We start from the raw sequence: 23,557 nt of genomic DNA on the forward strand, positions 1-23,557 counted from the left end.
GTCAAAATGGATACATGATTTAGACATAAGAGGTGATACCATAGGTAAATTAGGAGAGAAAGGAATAGTGTACCTATCAGATCTTTGGAAAGGAGAACAGTTTTTGACCAAACATGAGATAGAGTATATTATAAAATGCAAAGTGGATGATTTCGATTATATTAAATTAAAAAATTTTTGTACAAACAGAAGCAATGCATCCAAAATTAGAAGGGAGGCAGAAAGCTGGGAAACAATTTTTGAGGCCAGTGCTTCTGATAAAGGCCTCATCTCTAAAATATATAGGGAATTAAATCAAATTTATAAGAATCCAAGTCATTCCCCAATTGAGAAATGGTCAAAGGATATGAACAGGCAGTTTTCTGATGAAGAAACCAAAGCTATCTATTCCCATATGAAAAAATGCTCTAAATCTCTAATGATTAGAGAGATGCAAATTAAAACAACTCTGAGGTACCACCTGACACCTATCAGATTGGCTAAAATGACAAAAAAGGAAGATAATAAATGTTGGAGAGGCTGTGGGAAAATTGGAACACTAATACATTGTTGGTGGAGCTGTGAGCTGATCCAACCATTCTGGAGAGCAATTTGGAATTATGCCCAAAGGGCGATAAAGCTGTGCATACCCTTTGACCCAGCAATCCCACTTTTAGGTCTTTTGCCCAAAGAAATCATGGAAGGGGGAAAGGGACCCACATGTACAAAAATATTTATAGCTGCTCTTTACATGGTAGCAAGGAATTGGAAGTTGAGGGGGTGCCCATCAATTGGGGAATGGCTGGACAGGTTGTGGTATATGAATACAATGGAATACTATTGTGCTGTAAGAAATGATGAGCAGGAAGAGTTCAGAGAAACCTGGAGGGTCTTACGTGAGCTGATGATGAGTGAGATGAGCAGAACCAGAAGAACATTGTACACAGTATCATCAACATTGAGTGTTGACCTACTGTGATGGACTATATTCTTCTCACCAATGCAATGGTACAGAAGAGTTCCAGGGAACTCATCATAGAAGAGGATCTCCAAATCCAAGAACAAAAAAAGAAAGAAAGAACTGTGGAGTATAGATGCTGATTGAACCATATTATTTCTTTTGTTTTGGGTGCTGTTGTTTTTTTTTTTTTCTATTTTGAGGTTTTGCATCACTGCTCTGATTCTTTCTCTTGTAACAGGATTAATGCAGAAATAGGATTAATGTTATTATGTGTATATATATGTGTGTATATATATATCTATATGTATATGTATAGAGATATATAGATATGACCTATATCAGATTACCTGCTGTCTAGGGGAGGGGGGAGGGAGGGAGGGAGGAAAATCTGAAATTGTAAAGCATGTATAGACAAAAGTTGAGAACTATCTTTACATGTAACGGAAAAAATAAAATATCTCATAAAAAAAAGAATCAAGCTAATGGAAAAATGGATAAATGTCATATTAGTGGAAAACAAGAATGCTATTCACAAGTAAGATAGAATTGTTAAGAGAATCAATATGTATACATTTCCTAATAGAGTAGATAAACCCAAGATATTTACATATTCAAGTGAATAGAATTATTTTAGAAATAAAATATATTAAGCTGCAAATGTCATAGTGCCATTTCAACCTTGGAAAATATTTTATGTCTGTCAATTAATAAATAAAATTAAGTAACTACTATGTGCGAGCTACATTGTGTTAAGAACCAAAGATACCAGAACAAAGAGTCTTTTTCTCAAGAATCTCAACCCCCCCCACCAAATGATAATTATAAACAAGCTATATACAGAACAAAAGGAAATTGTTCTTTTAAAATTTCTTTTTACAAAAGGAAGTTATTAAAGGAAGAAGGCACTAGAGTTAAGAAGGGTTGGAAAAGCATTTTCTGTAGAAGATAACATTTTTGTTTGGGACTGAAAGAAAGCCAGCAAAACAAGTAGATGGAGATTAGGAGGGAGAAGATTCCAAACATGAGGGACAGACTGAGATAATGCTCAGAGCTTAGAGATGGAGAGTTTCATGCATGGAACAGTCAAATTACCCGTATCACTGGATAAAAGATTACATATTGGGGAATAAGGTATAAAAAGACCTGAAAGGTAGGAGGAGGCAAGGTTATGAAGAGCTTTAAATGCCAACACAAGAATTTTATATATAATAAAATAATTGAATATTATGTTAGTATTAAAATAAAAATTTAGAATATAAAAATAAAGAATAATTGTACTACCTGAAGTTACATATTGCATAGCAATTTATTATATAATAATGTTGCATTGATATTATGTTATTAAATAAAAACATAATACTAAAGAATAATATATGTATGAATATATATCCTTGTTACACAATTTAATTGTCTATTCAGGTAATAAAACCTATATTAAATAAATACATGTTTTATTTTCATCTTATTTGAAATATTTGGAGCTTATGAAAAACAACAATTCTGTTACTCAAAAATTTTCTCAAACAACAACAAAAATTTCTATTTTAATTATATTCATTCAACAAACTCAAAAGGTATACTGTGTAAAGAAAATCTGTAGAGATGAATCATAAGATCTGAATAAGATTCCCCCTCTGCCAATCAATGAAAACAAATATTATAATGATTGAAGGTAGCTAAATGGAAGTCATACTGGCTCAGCCACTAACTTGGAAAGCAAGCTTAGGCAAATATACCTCTTCTCCCTGATCTTCAGGTGCCTCCTCTTTGAAATAAAGGATTGGACTAGATTTTAAAAGCCCATGTATGACATCTCTAATAGTCTCTGATTAAAATCTAAGAAAAAAAAAGGATGGTAATGATGAAAATTCAGATTTGCAGAGGTTTATAAAAATATTTCTAGAAAGCTAATTTTAAAAGAAAAGATTTAAGCATTAGAAGTACTGAAATAGTTGCTAATATCCTAGCAAAAATAAAATGTTCATACAACAAACTTTTCTAGGATGGTTAACTAAAATATCATTTCCATAATTTCTTGATTTTCAGTCCTAAGACCTTTTCCATTTCTGTAAATCAATTAAAATTTCAAACAAACATTTATTAAGCACTTATTATATGTTAAGTGCTGTGGATAGGAAAATAATAATATTAATAATAATAATAAGTATGCATAAAATCTAAGCTTTGCAACAAGAAATTACATTACAAATAGAATCTCATTTTCTTTTCTTTCTTTCTTTTTTTTTTCAGTGATCACATTTTATTACCATTTAGTTGCAGTACACAGGAAAAAGTATATCAGTCTAGAAAGTACATCATATTGGGCACAAAGGAGTGGACAATGATGACATATATAGATCAAGGATGACCACTGAACAAGAAAATCAGCTTAATCATCATGATCCTCTTTCAGCTTTTTAATCTTGTTCTTATGATGCTCATTTTCTTTCTGCAGGCATTGTATCTACTGCTCCTGCTGCACAGTCTCTTCCCGATGGTGTTTCCTCAGGGATTCCAGTTGCTCATGGTTCTTCTCTCGGAAGTACTGGTCCTCCTCAGCCTTCTCCCTCTTCAAGGCCCTGCCAGTGTCCCGCATGGCACTGACACAGCTGCTGACATCGTCAACAAGGCTGCTGCTGAACTGACAGGATTCCAAGTTGTAGCTCCGGGCCTGCATTATTCTCGTGCCCCACAGTTGAGCCTGAGTCAGTTAGCTGCCACAGCTATACATGCCATCCTCACGGTAACTTTTATTTTCTTAACACTCTTTTACGTGCTATTATTATCCCCATTTTAATGATGAGAAAACTAAGGTAGGAAGTAGTTAATTGACTAGTCTAGGGTCAGAGAGCTCTTAGCCTTCTGTTTGTTTGTTTGTTTGTTTTTGCAGGGCAATGGGGGTTAAGTGACATGCCCAGGATCACACAGCTAGTAAGTGTCTGAGGCCGAATTTGAACTCAGGTACTCCTGAATCCAGGGCCAGTGCTTTATCCACTGTGCCACCTAGCTGCCCCTTAGCCTTCTGAATCTGTATTTGAACCTTAGACCTATCCTGACTTCAAATCTAGCTTTCTACCTAGAATTAGTTAACTACATGCAATGGAAAAAGTCTGATAATAGTGACACAATCCCTACCCAAAAAGAAACATAATTCCATGATTATAGTAACTCCTTGAAAATATTCATTCCACAAATATAAAGAAGCAGATAACAGATTTCTTTAAAAAATTTAATCTTGGTATTTGTCATGTTTAAGACTATATCTATAAATAAGTAAGGATAAAATCATGAAACCATAAGCAATTGCATCTGATCTACTTTCCCTTTTTTCCACACATAATCAATACAAATTTGGATTATCAACACAATAGATGAAATAGCCACTAACATTGTTTAAAGGAATACATTTTTGTTCTTGAAATAAGCAACAAAAAACCTACCCTGAAGTCAGTTTTATAAAGTAAATCATGGAGAGAGGAGACTCAAAGACACCATGATTTATGTATGTGGGGAAAACAGAGACCCCAACATGTCTCAGAGGACTCCATGAAGAAAGAATACATTTCAGATGTGGCCATCTTGTAGTTTCCCATTTATATTATCTTTGAAATAGAAGCTAAACCCAAGTGTTTCTAAAACTTTACATCCTGTCAATACCTTCTAAATTTGATCACCCTGTATCAAAGTGAGGCAGTCCAATAATACGTATGGATATTACCTTGTTATTTTATGTCTCAGAAAGTAGAAAGTGTGCAACTGTGAAAAAATCAAGCATTTTGAAAACCTTGTAGACTGTAATAAAGTTCAGTGTTGTTAGAGTAAGGGTTGAGAGGTGGGGAGGATGGCAATAGGATGATATATGTTGAGATCTCTGTATCTGAATCAGTATACTGAAGTCACAGAGGAGTTGGTGAGAACAAAATGAATAATGAACATCGAAATACACCACTGCACCTGATCGGCTTTCTTAAATTTCCCCACAATGTCCAGTACAGGTAGATGATAGAGAATAGAGGGTAAAATATGATAGTTGTCAAATAACATAGTAATCTTATGTGTTTGCTAGCTTTGTGTAAACAAGGTTAAAAAGCAAAACTCTTACACTTTGTTAGAGAAGGCAGGTGATAGGAAGTTGTAAAATGTAGTTTGGGTGAGTGTGTGTGTGTGTGTGCGCGCGTGTGTGTGTGTATGTGTGCTTCATGCAAATCAACAATGAGAATATGATTCAAATCAGTTCTAATCTGTTATTCAAGAAATCTGTAGGTCAAAGAAGTCTGAAAATTCAAACACTATGTGCAAACTAGAAATGAAATAATTAGATAATTATCTATTGGCTTATTTCAGCTCCCAATTTTCATGCTGGGAGAAAAGATACATTGGAGTGGGAGGAGGGAGAAAGCATTATAATCTTAAAAATGTAATGACCAAGGATATTGTCTTAAGAATAAAAGTAATTAAGGAAAAGTGGTCCAGCAAGTCCAGCTTTTTAAAAGGCTAATGAATGGGGGAAAATTAAAACCTGGAAGCTCTGACACTTTCACTTTTGGCTCTGCCAAATAGTTGTTAGTGTATAGCTAAAATTATTTTGCAAGTAATTGAAAACCAATTTTGAGTTCATATTATTTTATGTTTTGATTAGCTTCCCAAACCACTTGTCCCAACATTTCTAAGTGCTGTGCCTATTTTTCTATTAAATCCAATAGAGATCTGTAGTCTCACTTCTCTAATTGCTAAGAGAAGATGACTCAGAAAAAGAATCTTCTCTTAGAAGGAACCCTTCTCAGTCATGATGACTCATTTTACATTCACTGATGGAAGTAAAATCAATGTCTACCTGAAATTTGTCATCTGCAAAAATGTTAGCAAGAAAAAAAGAAGGAGGAGAAGGAAAAGAACGGGGAGAAGAAGGGGAGGGGGAAGGGGAAGGGGAAGGAGAAGGAGAAGGAGAAGGAGGAGGAGAAGGAGGAAGATGAGAAGAACAAGAACAAGAACAAGAACACAAGAACAAGAACAAGAACAAGAACAAAAAAAAGAAGCACATGTTACTTACAAGGAGATAATATCCAAGGGATAATGTACTGACTCATTTTCAAACTCAGCTCCATTAAAATGATTGTGGTTATTGATGCTCAGGCACTGAATGTCCACAAACAGCTTCTCCATAAGCAGATTGAATGATGAGTACACAACAATGTGAAAGCACTGAAATGCATCTTTTTTTAAAAAGACAAACATGAAAAGGGAGATACAGTTTATCCATTTCAGAGCATTAAACTACTTATGGTTTCCTTGGTAAAAATATTCAAGTCATTTCCATCTCCACATCTGACTTTTAAGTACTTTATATAGTCTTTGTCCATGGTCCCCTTAATCTCACAAGGTGGTGGTGGGGTTCCTTTGAAATGAAATTGAACAAACCCATCCTGTTTCTCCCAAAGTTCAGCAGGGAAACTATCCAAAGTATTTTTGCCAAATTGAAACCTTATTCAACAAATGCTTTTTCAATGCATTTTAAGTTGTACCTTTATTAGCAAGCAAAGCAAACTGATTTTGTCTTCCCACAACCCCACAATTAGAAACACCATTAAATATAAAAATAGGTCATTTGAAAAACAAAACAGAGTCTAAGTAGTCAAAATCAATGCCTTGATAATTTAAAGAATAGGAAATGCAGAATAAGAAAAAAATTGCACCTGTGTGTTTGTGTGTGTGTGTGTGCATTCATTTAAGTGCATTTGTGATAGCTGTATATTTTAAAACCTATAAATTTTAAAGGTATCTGTTAATTCTTCAAACATTTTTATTTTACTATATGAGATATAGATTCTATTTACTTTTTGTTTGTTTGTTTGTTTGGGTTTTTTGTGAGGTAATTGGGATTAAGTGACTTGCCCAGGGTCACACAGCTAGTAAGTGTTAAGTGTCTGAGACTGGATTTGAACTCAGGTACTCCTGACTCCTGGGCCAGTGCTCTATCCACTGCGCCACCTAGCTGCCCCTCCTATTTTTTGGGGGGGGGGCAATGGGGGTTAAGCGACTTGCCCAGGGTCACACAGCTAGTAAGTGTCTGAGGCCGGATTTGAACTCAGGTACTCCTGAATCCAGGGCCGGTGCTTTATTCACTGCGCCACCTAGCTGCCCCCCCTCCTATTTACTTTTGACATATTATTCTACATTTTTCTCTATTCTACATTTTCTATTCTGATCAAAATAGTTGGCTATTCCTTGCATAGGAAAAAAAAAGTTTATTGTTCAATTGTGTACAAATCTCTGTGACCCCATTTGGGATTTCTGGTAAAGATCCTGGAGTACTTTGTCATTTCCTTCTCCTGCTCATTTTACAGAAGAGGAAACTAAGGTAAACAATATTCAATGACTTGCCCAGGGTCACACAGCCACTAAGTGTCTGAGGCTAGTTATTTTTCAATTCAGGAAGATGAATCTTCCTGACTCCAAGCCTGACACTCTATCCGCTGGGCCACCTAGCTGCCCCACATATGAGGAAGAACTTTATACTTTTTTCAAGAGAAGGCTCATATCAGGAATTAACTTTTTATTCACCTACACTTCAAAGAACCCCAAAGTACTCCAAACTATATCTCAGATGCCAGTAGTAACATTAATTGTTTGTTGATTCTTCTTTGTTATTAGCACTTTCTCCCCCTTGAAATTGTTTTCTATTAATTTTTTGCATATTTTTTTTATTTACTTCTACTTATCTTGTTTTCTTCTAGGCCAAAATAAATTTTGTAATAAGATAGGCTCCTATTTAGGGGCCAAGCTTTGCATCCTTAGCAACCATGGCATAATCCAAAGTGCTGAGGCATGGTCTCAATGTGCAAGAGCAACAAATCAAATGGGTCACATATGAACCTACCTATGATAGTAAACCTTAAGCTACACCACCACCTGTAGTCTCTTTTTGGCCTTAAACTCCCTCATCCCACCTCAGTATTCTGTGTCTATGTCTAGCATTGACCCTTCCCCATTTGGTGTTCTTTTCTGTTTACCTTTTCTTCTATTCCTATCCATTTTCTATGGCAGCAGTTATCCCACAGAAGTCAATTGGCTCTGTGTTCCTGGTGAGAGAAATGATCATTTTCCTCTTATATTAATAAGTAATTATTCAATTAGGATTAAGGTTTTCCCTTCCTTTTTTCCTCATTCAAAAGCTAGACCCTGTAGGCTATTCAGTCAGTCTCCAAAGGACATTGCCGATAGATGAAATTGCCCAAATCCCCTGGCTATATTCCCCTGGATTTCAGGTGGGACCCCAAACAACTAGAAGTCTTTACATACAGAATCTAGTCTAATCCAGTTCTTGCCTTTAGAAAACAAGGCCGCTCCTTGGAACCTTCCACAGGAATTTAAGGTAATAATTTATGAAAGGGAAAACAAAGCAGAATGGTTTGCATTCTTTTGTCCAGATTGCTGAAGGCAGTTAAGTCTCAAGACCAGTCAATTTCTCAACAAGAGGAGCTGAGACTTTTTGCCCACCTCCTTATTAACATGACCACCCCCTCATTGATTGTTTTTTTGTTTGTTTTTGTGGGGCAATGAGGGTTAGGTGATTTGCCCAGGGTTACACAGCTACTGTCAAGTGTTTGAGGCTGTTTTTGAACTCAAGTCCTCCTGAATCCAGGGCCAGTGCTTTATCCACTGCACCACCTAGCTGTACCCCCTCATCGATTATTAATCAATCAGAATTGATTTCCAACCTCAGGGATACCTCCTTTTCCAAAGGCTTTTAAGCATTCAATTTTCTAGACAATGGGGGTGGGGGAGGTGTCGGATGTCTGAGAAAACCACTGATCTCAATTTATTTATTATTTGTTGGCCATAATTTAAGTTTATTATTAATTAATCAGAAACTCTCTCTGAAATTTTTTCATTCATCACACTGGTTAGAGGCAGTAAAGTCAACAAGAATTTATTAAATACCTACTACATACTTGGCACAATGCTAAGTACTGGGGATACAAAGAAATATAAGAAAAACCAAAAGAATAGAAACGGGAAACAAGTGAGGTGGGGCAGGGCAAGGCTAGGTGAAGCAAAAAACAAACAGAAAAAAATTCTTTGTTCTTAAAGAACTCCCAGCCTATTGGGGGAGACAACATAACAACAACTACATTTAGGTGGTCATAAATGATAAATTGAGTAAAAGACTTATTTTTCTAACCTTTTGTTTTTGATACAACAGAGTAAATTGAAAGGATGAGCAGTTATGGATATGTTCTGATCTGCATGCCAATCTCATGATATAAAATAGGTCTTGTTAGATTTCAGCAAGTCTGAACTTTCTAAGGGCAAATAAGACAGTAAAATATAAAGGTCAAGACATTTCTGGTTTAACTCATTAAGGAAGATACTCAAGAGGTCAAACTGGACAATATGTAAAAAAATACATGGATAATTTTTACTCACATCATTTTGAAAATACTAACAGCCAACATAGCGCATTAAGGTGTGTAAAACACCTTCATTGCCTCATTTGAATTCAGATAACAAACTTGTGTTCTAGGAACAATAATATTATCATTTCGACTTTTCATATGAGAAAACTGAAATTCACATAGGTTAATTACCCATTGGGTCAAAAAAGTTAGAAAGTGTAAGAGGTAATTTTTGAGACCAAGTCTTACTGACTACAAGTACAGTGTTCTTGCCTACTAATCAATATTGTCGTTATGACTACATAGAATAAGACTGAGTAAAGTTAAAGTCCAGGATTGTTTACGCTTATATTGAAAACAAGGGCAAACAGTACTTAATTATATGATTGGATCCTTTTTTCTTAGAAGCACCAAAATATCATTCATTTTTTTCAGTCTTTAAAAGTTTTGTCTTCATGAAGAAACAGTTAATGCTGATATTAAGTTATAATTTTATGTATTTTAAAACATTATTGATGTCTTTTTTGTGTTTCTATATAACATCATATTTGTTTTCCTTTACCTTTAAGAGTGTAATATCCTGTCCCTTTATGTTTGGTTTGTTCACGTTTAACAGTTTAAATTGTAATGTTTCCTAGTGCTGTGCAGAGTCCCCAAGTTAATAAATTATTATTAAAAAGCCCTCTAAGAGATAAATAAAATAAAATAATACAAAACCTAAAATATCAAATATGCAGTTGCTTACTTCAAAAAATGTCAGTTTTTATCAAGGGGAAATGATCATGAGAAAAACAAATATATTTTAAATGGAAACTCATGATGTCAAGAAATAGAAAAAAAATGTCTCAAGTTCAAAAATGAATGTTTATTTGAGAATGTCACTTTTTATCTAGCTGAGCTGTTCATGCAAGGAAAATTACAATTTTCTGAAAAAGGTTGTGCTTCTAAAACAATTTTAATGGCCCCTGAATTTATAGAATTCAGTAGAATGAAAAGTAGGGTCTCTTGTTTATGAAGAGCATTAGCCATCTTTAATTAGGACACTCAACAGGATACTTCTGCAAATTCAGATTGATTTAAATGGCTAGGATGGAACAATTGGAAGAGGGGGAGAACCAGCTACACAATAATGTAGAATATAGGTTTTTAGAGATGAAGATTGATCATTAGAAAGGAACAATAACAAAAACCAACCATGTTCCATCTTGGATGTATGGTACCAGACAGACCTACCCAAGTTGGCAAGACTGAACCTGACCTCCTAATCTTGTAAAACACAAAAGTTTTGAGAAAAAACTTTATCTAGAATTTAAAGCACCCCAAAAGCCTGTCATAGCTCAAACTCAGGGCCAGCTATCAGGGTCATAGAAATCATTAAACCAGAAATGATTCATGATGAGAAATGGGCTGTATAGTCACATTGTGTTGTTGTTTTCCAGGAAGGTTAAGGTGTCTTTTTCATTTTATAGTCCACATTTGCTCATTGTCAGTGGAATAATCATTATTTCATAAAAATAGCTTCCATTTCCATAGTATTTTGAGTTTTATATTTTCTTTATAATAATGCTATGAACAAATAGAGAAAAGGTTTATTAGCCTTAGAAATTGAAAAAATTAAAATTAGAAATTGAAAAAATAAAAGCAAAAAGAGCCACATGACGCCAAACAGTAAAGCTCAGAATTGGCATTTAAATCTAACTTTTCTGATTCCAGGTAAGTTGCCCTTTAGTGGCATCCTCATCTTTCTGACACATTCTATTTATATTCCACTCAATGGGCTTTGCCACACTTCACAGAGTGGAAATACTCTGACTGCTAATTTTTGGCCATGATGATTCAGCAGTTGGCATAATGTGATGGTATAGTCTTTTAATTGGCTGCTAAGCAGGAAGTCTTTGAATATTCTAAAGGAATTTCTATATCCTACTCCTCAGTGTTACTCATATTTTCTGGCTTTTTAGTGTGGGGACTATGTAGGCTTATAACTGCAACAGGTGGAAAGGGCAATGGCAGTGAGTTTATTCCTGACCTGTGCCCTTAGAGTCATGAGCACTTATCATACATAGGTAAGCCTTTGTTTAGCATAGGGGCACTCATTTTTCTTTGTTTCCTTCCCAAACTAGGTGACTAATCAACAAATTACTGACAGATTTTTTTATTGTTTAATAATCTTTCAGTTGTGTCTGTCTATTCATGACCCTTTTTGGCATTTTCTTGCCAAAGACACTGGAATGGTTTTTCATTTCCTTTTCTAGCTCATTTTACAGATGAGGAAACTGAAGTAAACAGGGTTAAGTGACTTGTTCAGGGTCACACAGCTAGTAAGTGTCTGAGGCTAAAATTCAACTCAGGAAGAAGTATCTTCCTTATCCCAAGCCTGGCTTTCTATGCACTATTCTACCTAGAGCAGTTCAAGGAAATTTTTGAGCTCATGAGTTCCTAGGAGCACAGTGAGACAGACACTGCATTATTCATAGCAGTGGTCAATTATGCTTGAAGTAACAGCAACAGGAGTGGAGGTATGCAAAGAGAAGCTTCAGGATACAAGAAATAAAGATTCCATTTACATCATGCTTGATATTTGAACAGACTCTGTTCTATAGGCCAGAAATGTGAACTAGCTAGTCCTAAAGAATAAACGAAACAAAAAACTGTTTATATTTCCAATGAGGTTTAGATAGAAACCTCCCATTTTATTGTACTAATAATGATGTCACTAGATTCTATTCTAATAAATTTATGATTCTTTATTATTTAGCATTCTTTTTTTCTGTGTGAGAATAAACTACTTGTTCCATGTCAGAGGCAGGTTTGTATACTGGATAACTTTTACTTAATTAATCGATTTTTATCTTTCACTTTTTACAGGGGAAAATCTATTATACTTTTAGAACCTATAACCATCTATATAAAATTACCAGATACATAAGCAGCAACTTTTCTTGGAATAATAGGGGTGGACATGAAGAGCCAATAGCTATGTACATTGTCATATTCTAATTCCCCTATTGAGAAGTCAGAGCTAAACCCTGAGCAAAGCTTGATTACAGGTATATGTAACAGACTGACACGGGTAATAAGCCACTGAGTCTTCAGCCCAGCAATGCCTACCTGGCCTTTCCTCCTGCCCCATGCATCCTCAATAAATTACAGTGGTTCCATCTTACTTTCAGGGGTCCACATAAAGTTCTATGTTTAGCATCTAAAGTTTTCCATAACCTGAACCTTTATTACTTTCTAGTATTCTCATACCTTATTCCACTTGGTACTTTCTAAAATCCAGGCACATTGGCCTATCTGCTACTCCTTGCATATGACACTTAATCTTCCACTTCTGTGTCTGAATACTGGTTGTCCTCCATGCTTACAATGCTTTCCTTCCTCACCTCTACCTCCTGCCTTTCTTGTTTCAAATTCTATTTACTTCAGGGAGTCTTCATTGGTACACTAGTCTGGTAGTGTTTTCATTTTTGAGATGCCCTTTTTATCTTCTTGTTGGGTAGATAGATAGTTATGGATAGAGAGATATAGAGATAGAGATACATTAGCTAGATATATAAATATAGATAAAGTGTTCATCTAGTTAATTGTCTGTATTCTCCTACAATACATGAAGAGATCCTTGTGGCCTAACACTTTTATGCCTTTCTTTGCATTCTTAGTACTTGGAACAGTATCTGACATATAGTGAACACTTAAGTACTTCTTGGCTAACTGTTGATTGACTGACAACTGACTCACTGACTCATTGACTCATTTTGCAATCATCCTTTTTATCTCAATTCTTTATTAGAACCTAGGAGATATTCTGGGAATATTTGCTTGAGAGTCAGGGGAAGATAGTCACATTAATTAAAAATTATTTATAACAGTCTGGCAAGATCAACCAAGTTATAAGTTAGCTATTTCATAAAAGACAATAATTAAATTATTAGGATGGCAGTAGATTATAGCGGTAAAAGCTCTTACTTTGTGGTCAAAGTACCTCAGCACAAATCCTTCCATATGTGTCATATCTTTGTGACCTTGGACAATCCCAAGAGCATCCTGACCCTCAGTTTCAACATCTGTATAAAATAAAGGAAGTATACTGGATGACTTTCCTATTCAAAGGTGAATTTTACCAAACATTTAAAGAACAATTAATTCCAATATTATACAAATTATTTGGAAAAATAGGTGAAGAAGGAGTTCTACCAAATTTCTTTTATGACCCAAATATGGTGGTGATACCAAAACCACGCAGAGCCAAAACAGAGAAAGAAAATTATACACCAATATCCCTAATGAATATTGATGCTAAAATCTTAAATAAAATATTAGCAAGGAGATTACAGCAAGTGATCACCAGGATAATACACTATGACCAGGTGGGATTTATAGCAGGAATGCAGGGCTGGTTCAACATTAGAAAAACTATTAACATAATCAACCACATCAATAAGAAAACTAACCAAAACCATATGATTATCTCAATAGATGTAGAAAAAGCTTGTGACAAAATACAGCACCCATTCCTAAAAAAACACTAGAGAGCTTAGGAATAGGTGGAGCTTTCCTTAAAATAATAAGCAGTATCTACCTAAAACTATCAGCAAGCATTATATGCAATGGAGATAAATTAGAGGCCTTCCCAATAACATCAGGGGTGAAACAGGGATGCCCATTATGAACCCTATTATTTAATATTGTACTAGAAATGTTAGCTTTAGCAATCAGAGAAGAAAAAGGAATTAAAGGAATTAGAATAGGCAAGGAGGAAATAAAACTATCACTCTTTGCAGATGATATGATGGTATACTTAAAGAATCCTAGAGAATCAACTCAAAAATTACCTGAAACAATTAACAATTTTAGCAAAGTAGCAGGATATAAAATAAATCCACATAAATCATCAGCATTTCTATACATGACCAACAAAGTCCAGCAGCAAGAGATAGAAAGAGAAATTCCATTTAAAGTAACAGTTGAAAATATAAAATACTTGGGAGTCTATTTGCCAAGACAAATCCAGGAACTCTATGAACACAATAACCAATCACTCTTCACACAAACCAAATCAGATCTAAATAATTGGAAAGATATCAATTGCTCATGGATAGGCCTAGCTAATATAGTAAAAATGACAATTCTATTGAAATTAATTTACTTATTCAGTGCCTTTCCAATCAGACTACCTAAAAATTATTTTATAGAGCTAGAAAAAATAATAACAAGATTCATCTGGAAAAACAAAACATCAAGAATATCAAGGGAAATAATGAAAAAAAAATGCACAGAAGGTGGGTTAGCGGTACAAAATCTGGAGCTTTACTGTAAAGTGGCAGTCATCAAAACTATCTGGTACTGGCTAAGAAATAGAGTGGAGGATCAATGGAATATGCAAGGCACAGGAAATGCAGTAGTAAATGACACTAGTAATGTAGTGTTTGATAAATCCATAGACTCCAGCTTCTTGGATAGGAACTCAATATTTGACAAAAACTGCTGGGAAAACTGGAAGATGGTATGGCAGAAATTATGCATAGACCAACATCTGACACCTTATACTAAAACAAGATCAAAATAGATACATGATTTAAACATAAGAGGTGATACCATAAGTGCATTAGGAGAGAAAGGAATAGTCTACCTTTCGGATCTTTGGAAAAGAAAACAGTTTATGACCAAACAAGAGATAGAGTATATTATAAAATGCAAAATGAATGATTTTGATTATATTAAATTAAAAAGTTTTTGTACAAACAAAAGCAATGCATCCAAAATTAGAAGGGAGGCAGAAAGCTGAGAAACAATTCTTATGGCCAGTATTTCTGATAAAGGCCTCATTTCTAAAATATATAAGGAACCAAATCAAATTTATAAGAGTCCAAGTCATTCCCCAATTGAGAAATGGTCAAAGGATATGAACAGGCAGTTTTCTGATGAAGAAATCAAAGCTATCTATTCCCATATGAAAAAATGCTCTAAATCACTAATGGTTAGAGATATGCAAATTAAAACAACTCTGAGGTACCACCTGACACCTATCAGATTGGCTAAAATGACAAAAAAGGGAAAATAATAAATGTTTGAGAAGCTGCGGAAAAATTGGAACACTAATGCTTTATTGGTGGAGCTGTGAACTGATCCAATCATTCTGGAGAGCAATTTGGAATTCTGCCTAAAGGGCTATAAAGTTGTATATACCCTTTGACCCAGCAATACCACTTTTGGGTCTTTTTCCCAAAGAGATCATGGAAAGGGTTAAAGGACCCACATGTACAAAAATATTTATAGCTGCTCTTTATGTGGTGGCAAGGAATTGAAAATTGAGGGGATGCCTATCAATTAAGGAATGCCTGGACAATTTGTGTTATATGATTGTAATGGAATACTATTGTGCTCTAAGAAACAATGAGCAAGAGGAGGTCAGAGAAACCTGGGGGGTCTTGTGTGGGCTGATGATGAATGAGATGAGCAGAACCAGAAGAACATTGTACACAGTATCATCAACATTGTGTGTTGATCTACTGTGATGGACTATATTCTTCTCACCAATGCTGTGGTACAGAAGAGTTTCAGGGGACTCATGATGGAAGAGGATCTCCAAATCCAGGGGGAAAAAAGAACTGTGGAGTACAGATGCTGATTGAACCATACTATTCCTTTTGTTTTTGGTGCTGTTGCTTTTCTATTTTGAGGTTTTTCCTTATTGCTCTGATTTTCCTCTTATAACATGACTAATACAGAAATGTTTAATGTTTTATATATATATATATATATACTTACACACACACACACACACATATATACACACACACACACACACACACACACATATATATATATATATAAAACCTATATCAGATTACCTGCTATCTAGGGGAGGGGGGCGGGAGAAAAAGCTGAAATTGGAAAACTTGTATAAACAAAAGTTGACAACTATCTTTACAAGTAATGGGAAAAAAATAAAATACTTTAATAAAGTTAAAAAAATAATTCAAATGTTTAGCACCTTAAATTCCAAGGTGATATAAATTCTAATAGAGCTGAGTTATAGATTATGAAGTAAATGTACGTGTGGAAATATTATTTTTAATTTCCTTCCATTAGAATTTGTTACTTGCTACGGGTATACACTATGCTAAGAATACCATTTAAGAGCTCATGTTTGTGTAGCAGTTTAAGCTTTCTGAAGTAGCTTTTCTTTGATAATGCTTTAGAATATATAGGTCCAGTATCATGATTTACATTTTATAGGTTAAGAAACTAATGTTCAAAGTTGTTTGAAAATTTTCAGAGGTTCACATATTTAACCCAGCAAGATCTGGAACTCATAATTCTAAGTGGGCCTTCTGAAGTCCAAATTAGGCACTCTTTCCAATGCACCATGATGCCTTCTTCATTCCTTCATGAGCTTTCAACTTTAAGGTTTTCCTGATCCATTGCCACTGCCCTATTATTTAAGCAAGAGCTTATCTAGATCTGTGAAAATAGACAGAGGATCATATGGCATAGAGTTACAGGTTTGAGTTGGAAAGTGCCTTAGAGGGCATGTAGTCAAACCACCTTCTTTTATATCCTAGAAAATGGATGCCTTACTAGGCCATATGACTTAAGCAAGTCACACAGATATTAAGAGCTATATATAGGATTTGAATCTAAGCCTTGCAACTCCAAATCAAGAATGTGTTCCACAGTACCAGGCTTTTCCATGAGATGTAGCAAATATTCATTTTAGAAAAAACTCTGAACATTCAAAAGGTGAAATTTTTCACATACAAATTCACATTGAAGATATATATATAGATAGATAGATAGATATAGATAGATAGATATCTATATATAAATATATAGATATATAAATTTAGGAACAAGTTATTTCAGTTATGACTGCATACTGATCAATACCTGTTCAGTCATTAATATATACATCCCCTCAGGATGAGTCTCATTTTAGGTTAGGGAGAAAAATCTTCTATATGCTTTTCATTCTTACAAAAATAAATAGCCTTGTTGAGAACTAAGTGAGAAGATGAGAGGAAAGGACATTTGAAAAATTATTCTATAACCTAGTGCTAATTTATATCTATCTATCTATCTATCTATCTATCTATCTATCTATCTATCTATCTATCTATCTATCTATCTATCTATCTATCAATTCCTCAGAGGAATTTCATAATGTTTTAAAATCCAGAATATTGAAATGCTCATTTTATCATAGTTAAAAATAGTCAAGTATTCATCCCTTATTAGGGTGAAAATAACTTGTTTTTTTCTTACTATGCTCCCCCATTTCTCACAAGATTCCTCACAACATAGTAAATTATTTGAATTTATATATACAGATTTAGCAGCTTTTCATTTTTGGTTGAAATGAGATCTTAAAATAGCATTTTGGAAGACTTTCTTGGAATGTAATATTTTTATAGGATGTGACTTCTCCATAATTTTCTCTGCTTTCCTTTTTCCATTCTTTTAGGTATGGAAGAATCACTGATCGACTTTGTCAGGCAAGACTATAGGACAAACTTCGTTGTTGATACCTGTTCAGTGCTAGTGAACTACATTATAACAGAACTCCCTATAATCTCACACAACCCTAAGAGACACAGAGATTTCCAAAAAAAAAAAAACAACAAAAATACAAAAAGAACCCCCAAAACCAAATAAACAACAACAAAACAAGCAACCTTATTTCCTTTGGGGAAAACAGAAAATACAAGCCAGTCCAGACCAATTGAATTAAACAGGAAACTATAGACAGTGAAACACTCAAGGAAACTAGAGGGGGCCAGTCTGATCTAGATGCCTGTGCAAATGTAGCTGTACTTGAAGCAAGTGAAGAACAATTTAATGGGGAATGATTCCATGGGTGGTAGAGGTAAGGGGCTGCAAGAATGCTGAGATTGTAGCCAATAAGATTTTTTTAAAGAATGTAACATTTAAAGCCACAAGAGAACTTAGATATTATTTTGTCCAATTCATTGATATTACAGATGGGGAAATGATGGCCCAGAGAATTTAAATAGAGGATTAAAATTGCTTAGGATCACTCATGAAGAGTATATGACACATTGATTCTGAATTTTGTATTCTCTCCAGTAGGGGTCTTCTAGACTTCATATCTTCTTTCTGGTTTTAATAGGTTTTGGTATGAGGTGCCTTTGTTAAAAACATACTTGACTTGCTGAATGGAGGGATTTGGACTTCATGGCTCTAAGGTCCCTTCTAGACCTGGAACTATAGTCGTAAGTGACCACTATGTGCAGAGCACAAACAGAAAGGAAAAAAAAAAAGAGCTCATGACTTCTAGGCAGTGCAGAATACTTTTCCTCATCCTTACTCTGACCATCAAACACTTGAGTCCTGCATTGCTTGTACTTTTCTCCCTTTCCCATCTTGATCAGTGCTGAACCACATCAACCTTACATTGTACTCTTTTCTCAAGTTCCTTGCCCCCTTAGCAAGTCACCAGTCTTCCCCTGAGAAGCCTCAGCCTTGCATGACTCTCATCATTCACTACCTTATCTCTGGCTCACATGAAGTTGAAGAAAGCTGGAAAACCCCACAAAACCATGCTGACTGGATTTAGTACAAATTATTTTACATAATCGCAATTGGATCCTCACTTCAGTTAGTCAATCCTATTATACCTCCCTAATCGACATATTGTCCCACCGAACACAATAACTCTGCCAAACCCTTTCATCTTTTCGTATGTCTAATACAGCCCTGTTCCCTTCCTCACCCTCTTAGCTGAGAACCTTGGCTCTTCTTTCATTGAAAAAAAGATGAGACTATTTATTAGGAGCTCCTTCTTCTATCCTCATTATCTTTCTTTACTCAGCTTCCTTCTGCATTTATCTCTTCTTTTACTCCTATTTGATATGGGGAGAGATACCTTATATTTTTGGAAAGGAAAAAAAAAAAAACCTCCCCCTGTGATGGAAACATCCAAGCTTGCATTGGTCTAATCAGTCACAGTTAAATGCACTGTAGTGTGACCTAAATATGATGATCTCATTTTTGTTCTCTTCAAGAATAAAAGACCCTATAGAAACTGCTTGAGGTCTCAAGAGCTTTATGAGTTATACAAAAATATAATAAAATATTGATATTAAAATATGGGTCTTTAGTACAGGGTCATAGTTAAATTGATATAACTTTTCAAAATTAATATACAGGCTAACTACTCAGATATATGCTAAAATTATGTTCCCTTTAAAATATTTATGAGACCATGTTACCAGTACATTAAAGGCTTCCAAATAAAAATAGGTAGGCTTTTATAGTCACAAATTGACTAAAAGTATGAAAATCAGAAGATGCCACTGTATTTATTTATTTTTACTGATTACAAAAAAATCATATAATAGAGCAAACTTAAGAATTAAAGACTCTCCCCCAATATTATTTCTGGTCTAATTTACAATCATTTAAAATTTCAAATCTTTCCCCACTTCAGTCCATTATCCACTCAATTGCAAAAAAAAAGAATTGTTTGACTTTGTTTCTATTTTAGAAATAGATTTTTATATAAAGATAGAGATGAAACAAAGATAGAGATATAAACAGAAATATAGATATATAGATATATAAAGTGCAAGGTTGAATGTGTCAGTATACTCCAGTGACCCCCTATGACATCCAGGATAAAATAGAAAATTTTCCATTTTGTAATGAAAGCCTTATGCCTTTTTATCTGTAAACCAGTGACATTAAGCTTCTTCTTCTAATTTTTTACATACAATACTACATCTACTGACTCCAGGCATTTTCCCAGCTGTTCCCCTACCTGGAATGCTATTCCTCTCTCCTAGCTTATATGACATTGTGGTAAAAAAATATGAAAGTTTTTTAACAGTCAGTTAGGATAACTGAAAGACTCCAGTTTTTGAAGGACCACCCTTTTGGGGAGGAGACCAACAGTCCGCCTGCTGCGCACGTCAGACTGCCTGCTACGCACTCGACTTCCGGGGTGGAGAGAACGGAAGTGGGGCTTTTTCCTGCTCTACTGGCCTCCTGACTGCACTGCACAGACGGTCTCTCTCTCTCCAAAGGTGGCCTTCGGTTTTGGTGAGTTTTTATAAGGAATATAGACTAAGCTTAGACTTAAGACAATTTGTATTGTGTTTCTACTTTCCTATCCTTCTAATCAACATCACCTTGTGACTACCATAACAATAAAAGGTCTATCTAGAAAACCAAAAGCTTCTTCCATTTACTAGTCTGGGAGATAAATTAAGGGAAAGGTTAAGTAGGGGAGATTTATGATCTAATATCCAATTTTAAATCTCACAACATATAAAAAAGTTTGAGAGACATAACTTCTGGGTAACTACTCTTTTGTAAAAAATAATTATGGCTAACAAGTAATAAATAAAAGGATGGCCATTTGGTAATTTCTCTTAAACCAAAGACCACTCAGTGCTTACATGCCCTTGGGAGACTGGGTGTCCCTAAGGGAGGAAATCAACTTTGATTGGTTGACAAGTAATGAGAGAATGAATATTATAACGACAGGTGGATTTATTTAATGAGAGGCTTAGATTTTTCAGTCTTGGACAAAGACACTTATCAATACCAGACAACTCCCGGTCTAGGGTGGTATAGACAAAACAGGGAATATATTTCCATTCAGTGCTGACTAAAACACAATGGGCCAGGAATCATCAATTCACCTAGACTAGAATTTCTTTACCTTTTGATCAGACATAAATTTTCCCCATTTAGTGCTTTCTTAACAAGATTGAGGAGAATGTTAATTCCAATCTCGTTTTTTAGTTCTATTTTCCATGGGCTGATTTGGCCTGGTAGAGAATGAGGAAATAGGAAGGGAAAAATCCTGAATCTCCCTGATAGTAAATAATTATTAATATGAAAGGAATAATTATTTCTCTTAATTCCTTCAATTGCCAGCTAAAATCTCACCTTCTAGGGGAATCTTTCCCCTTGTCTCCCTTAATTCACCTTCCCTTTGTTGCACATTTCCAAATTATCCTGTTTATAACTTGTTTGTAAATAGTTATTTATATTCTGTCTCTATGATTAGACTCTGAGATCCTTGAGGGTAAGCAATGTCATTTGCTTTTCTTTGTAACTACATTACTTAACACAGTGTCTAACACATAATAGGTGCTTAATACATGTTTATTGATTGAATGACAAAATAATTTTATTTATATATGAATATATAATTCTATGTATTAATAATTTGGTTAATATTAATGCACCATATATATGTGTATAAATATGTGCCTGTATGTGTATATGTTTTGTATATGTGTGTATATATGTATACACACATACATTGATGGAGGCAGGGGACTACAGATGAACAATGCAGCCAGGAATTTACTAATAGAAAAAGAATTAGTTGGATTACATTTAGAATATTGGCTCATTTTTAAGGAATCCCAGCTATTTTGTGGTTGTTGACATTAATCTTTACTAAACCAATATTATGCTGGTGATGAGGTATTGTGACACATCTTAGAATACCACAATTTCTGGGGCAGCTAGGTGGCACAGTGCATAAAGCACTGGCCCTGGATTCAGGAGGACCTGAGTTCAAATCCGGTCTCAGACACTTGAAGCTTAATAGCTGTGTGACCCTGAGCAAGTCACTTCACCATCATTGCCCCACAAAAAAAAAAAAATCCACAATTTCTCAAAACTCAAAGTGTGTGTGTGTGTTGTATTATGTTGTGTTTGTATTATGTGTTGTGTTGTATTATGTTGTGTTTGTTACAAGAGAGATAATTCAAACTGAAACTGAGAGATACAAATGATGAACATGTATGTTGTATTTTATTGAGGTAGAATGAGGAATATCATTGAGGAAAAGTATGTTTAGAAGAGAAGAGAGGCCAGTTATGTGGTGAGATTGAGAGATATCAGATGGACAGCTCAAGTTGTCCACTTCTTTCCTTGAAACATTAAAAGATTTAGATGATGTTTCCCAGCATATCTAACATTTCTTCTGTGGGAGGATATTCAAAAGAACACAGTCAAAAATGTTCAAGAATGGAAAGCATGGATAGGGTGAAATATGTACCAATGCAGAAAATATTCATATGAAATAAATAAATAAGAGTTAAAGATGAATAAACATCAAACTCCATTGGTTTTGCTCCCTGTTCCTTGTTTTTTCTTAGAGATATTTCTATAGCTTATCTAAGATTCATCTATTATATTCTCTATTCTCTATATCTCTACAGACATATATCTCAATAGAGATATTGTTTTCTATCTACATTATCTATATTATCTATGATTTATGTATTATAGTATTTTTATCTTGTTTATCTAAGCTTTACAACTCATCTATGCTTATCTTTTCTGGTATCTTTTTCATAGACAAGTGTGGGAAGAACTCTTCTTCTACATATATTTTCAGGTCCATTTGCAATGTAGAGAATTTCTTTTGGTTTTCTTTTTTTAATCCAAGAATATTTTATTATTTTTTACAGTCATTTCTGCCATGAATTTGTAGGGGATTAATTCCAGTACCTCAGTTTCCTTGCCATTGGATCTCCCAAATTGTACTTCTCTGGGTGTAGCAGGCTGACATTTCAGTTGAACACAGGTGGATTTTTCTTTAGCTTCCCTCTTATCATTTTCCTTTACCTGTTTCAGGAAGCTAACTCTGCTCTTAGACTCCTTAATATGATCAATATGCACATTAATTCTCTTGGTTACAATCTTGCTCTTAACCAATTTGTTTACAACAATGCCTAAAACATGCTGGGTAACATTATAGACCCATCCAGTTTTGCCATGGTAACATTTGTGGGGCATTCCTTGCTGAACTGTGTCCAGGCCCTTGATATCTACAATATTACCTTTCTTGCATATTTGCATATATGCAGCAAAGGGACAATAACATATTTTCAAAAGGGCCTAGAAATCATGTGTCTTGTCCCTCTCCTTTTCCTTTTTGTGCTTGTCATTTTGACAATTCACTGCTTCAAATGTTCTTTCCTAAGCTTCCCTAGGAAGGAAATAACAGACCACAAAGCTGAGAGGACAGAGAAGAGCAGGGAACTGCATGAGCCCTGTGTACCTATAATCAATGTAAATAATTTATTTTTTTAATCATAAAAGTATTATTTTTCAATAGTTTTCAACATTTATTTTCATAAGATTGCTAGTTCCAATTTTTTTCCCTCCCTCCCATCCCTTCCCCTCCCCAAGACAGAAAGAAATCTGATATTTTCCAATCACAATAAAC

The 23,557-nt window shown here is 34.7% G+C and overlaps 1 pseudogene; it reads right to left on the reverse strand.

The window, feature by feature from the left end:
- Window positions 1–3,329: 3,329 nt before the first annotated feature.
- LOC122739220 lies at window positions 3,330–23,276 on the reverse strand (annotated as a pseudogene).
- Between the last annotated feature and the right edge of the window lie 281 nt (window positions 23,277–23,557).

Source organism: Dromiciops gliroides, chromosome 2 (assembly GCF_019393635.1).
Source record: "Dromiciops gliroides isolate mDroGli1 chromosome 2, mDroGli1.pri, whole genome shotgun sequence".
In the NCBI taxonomy this organism is placed as follows: Eukaryota; Metazoa; Chordata; class Mammalia; order Microbiotheria; family Microbiotheriidae; genus Dromiciops; species Dromiciops gliroides.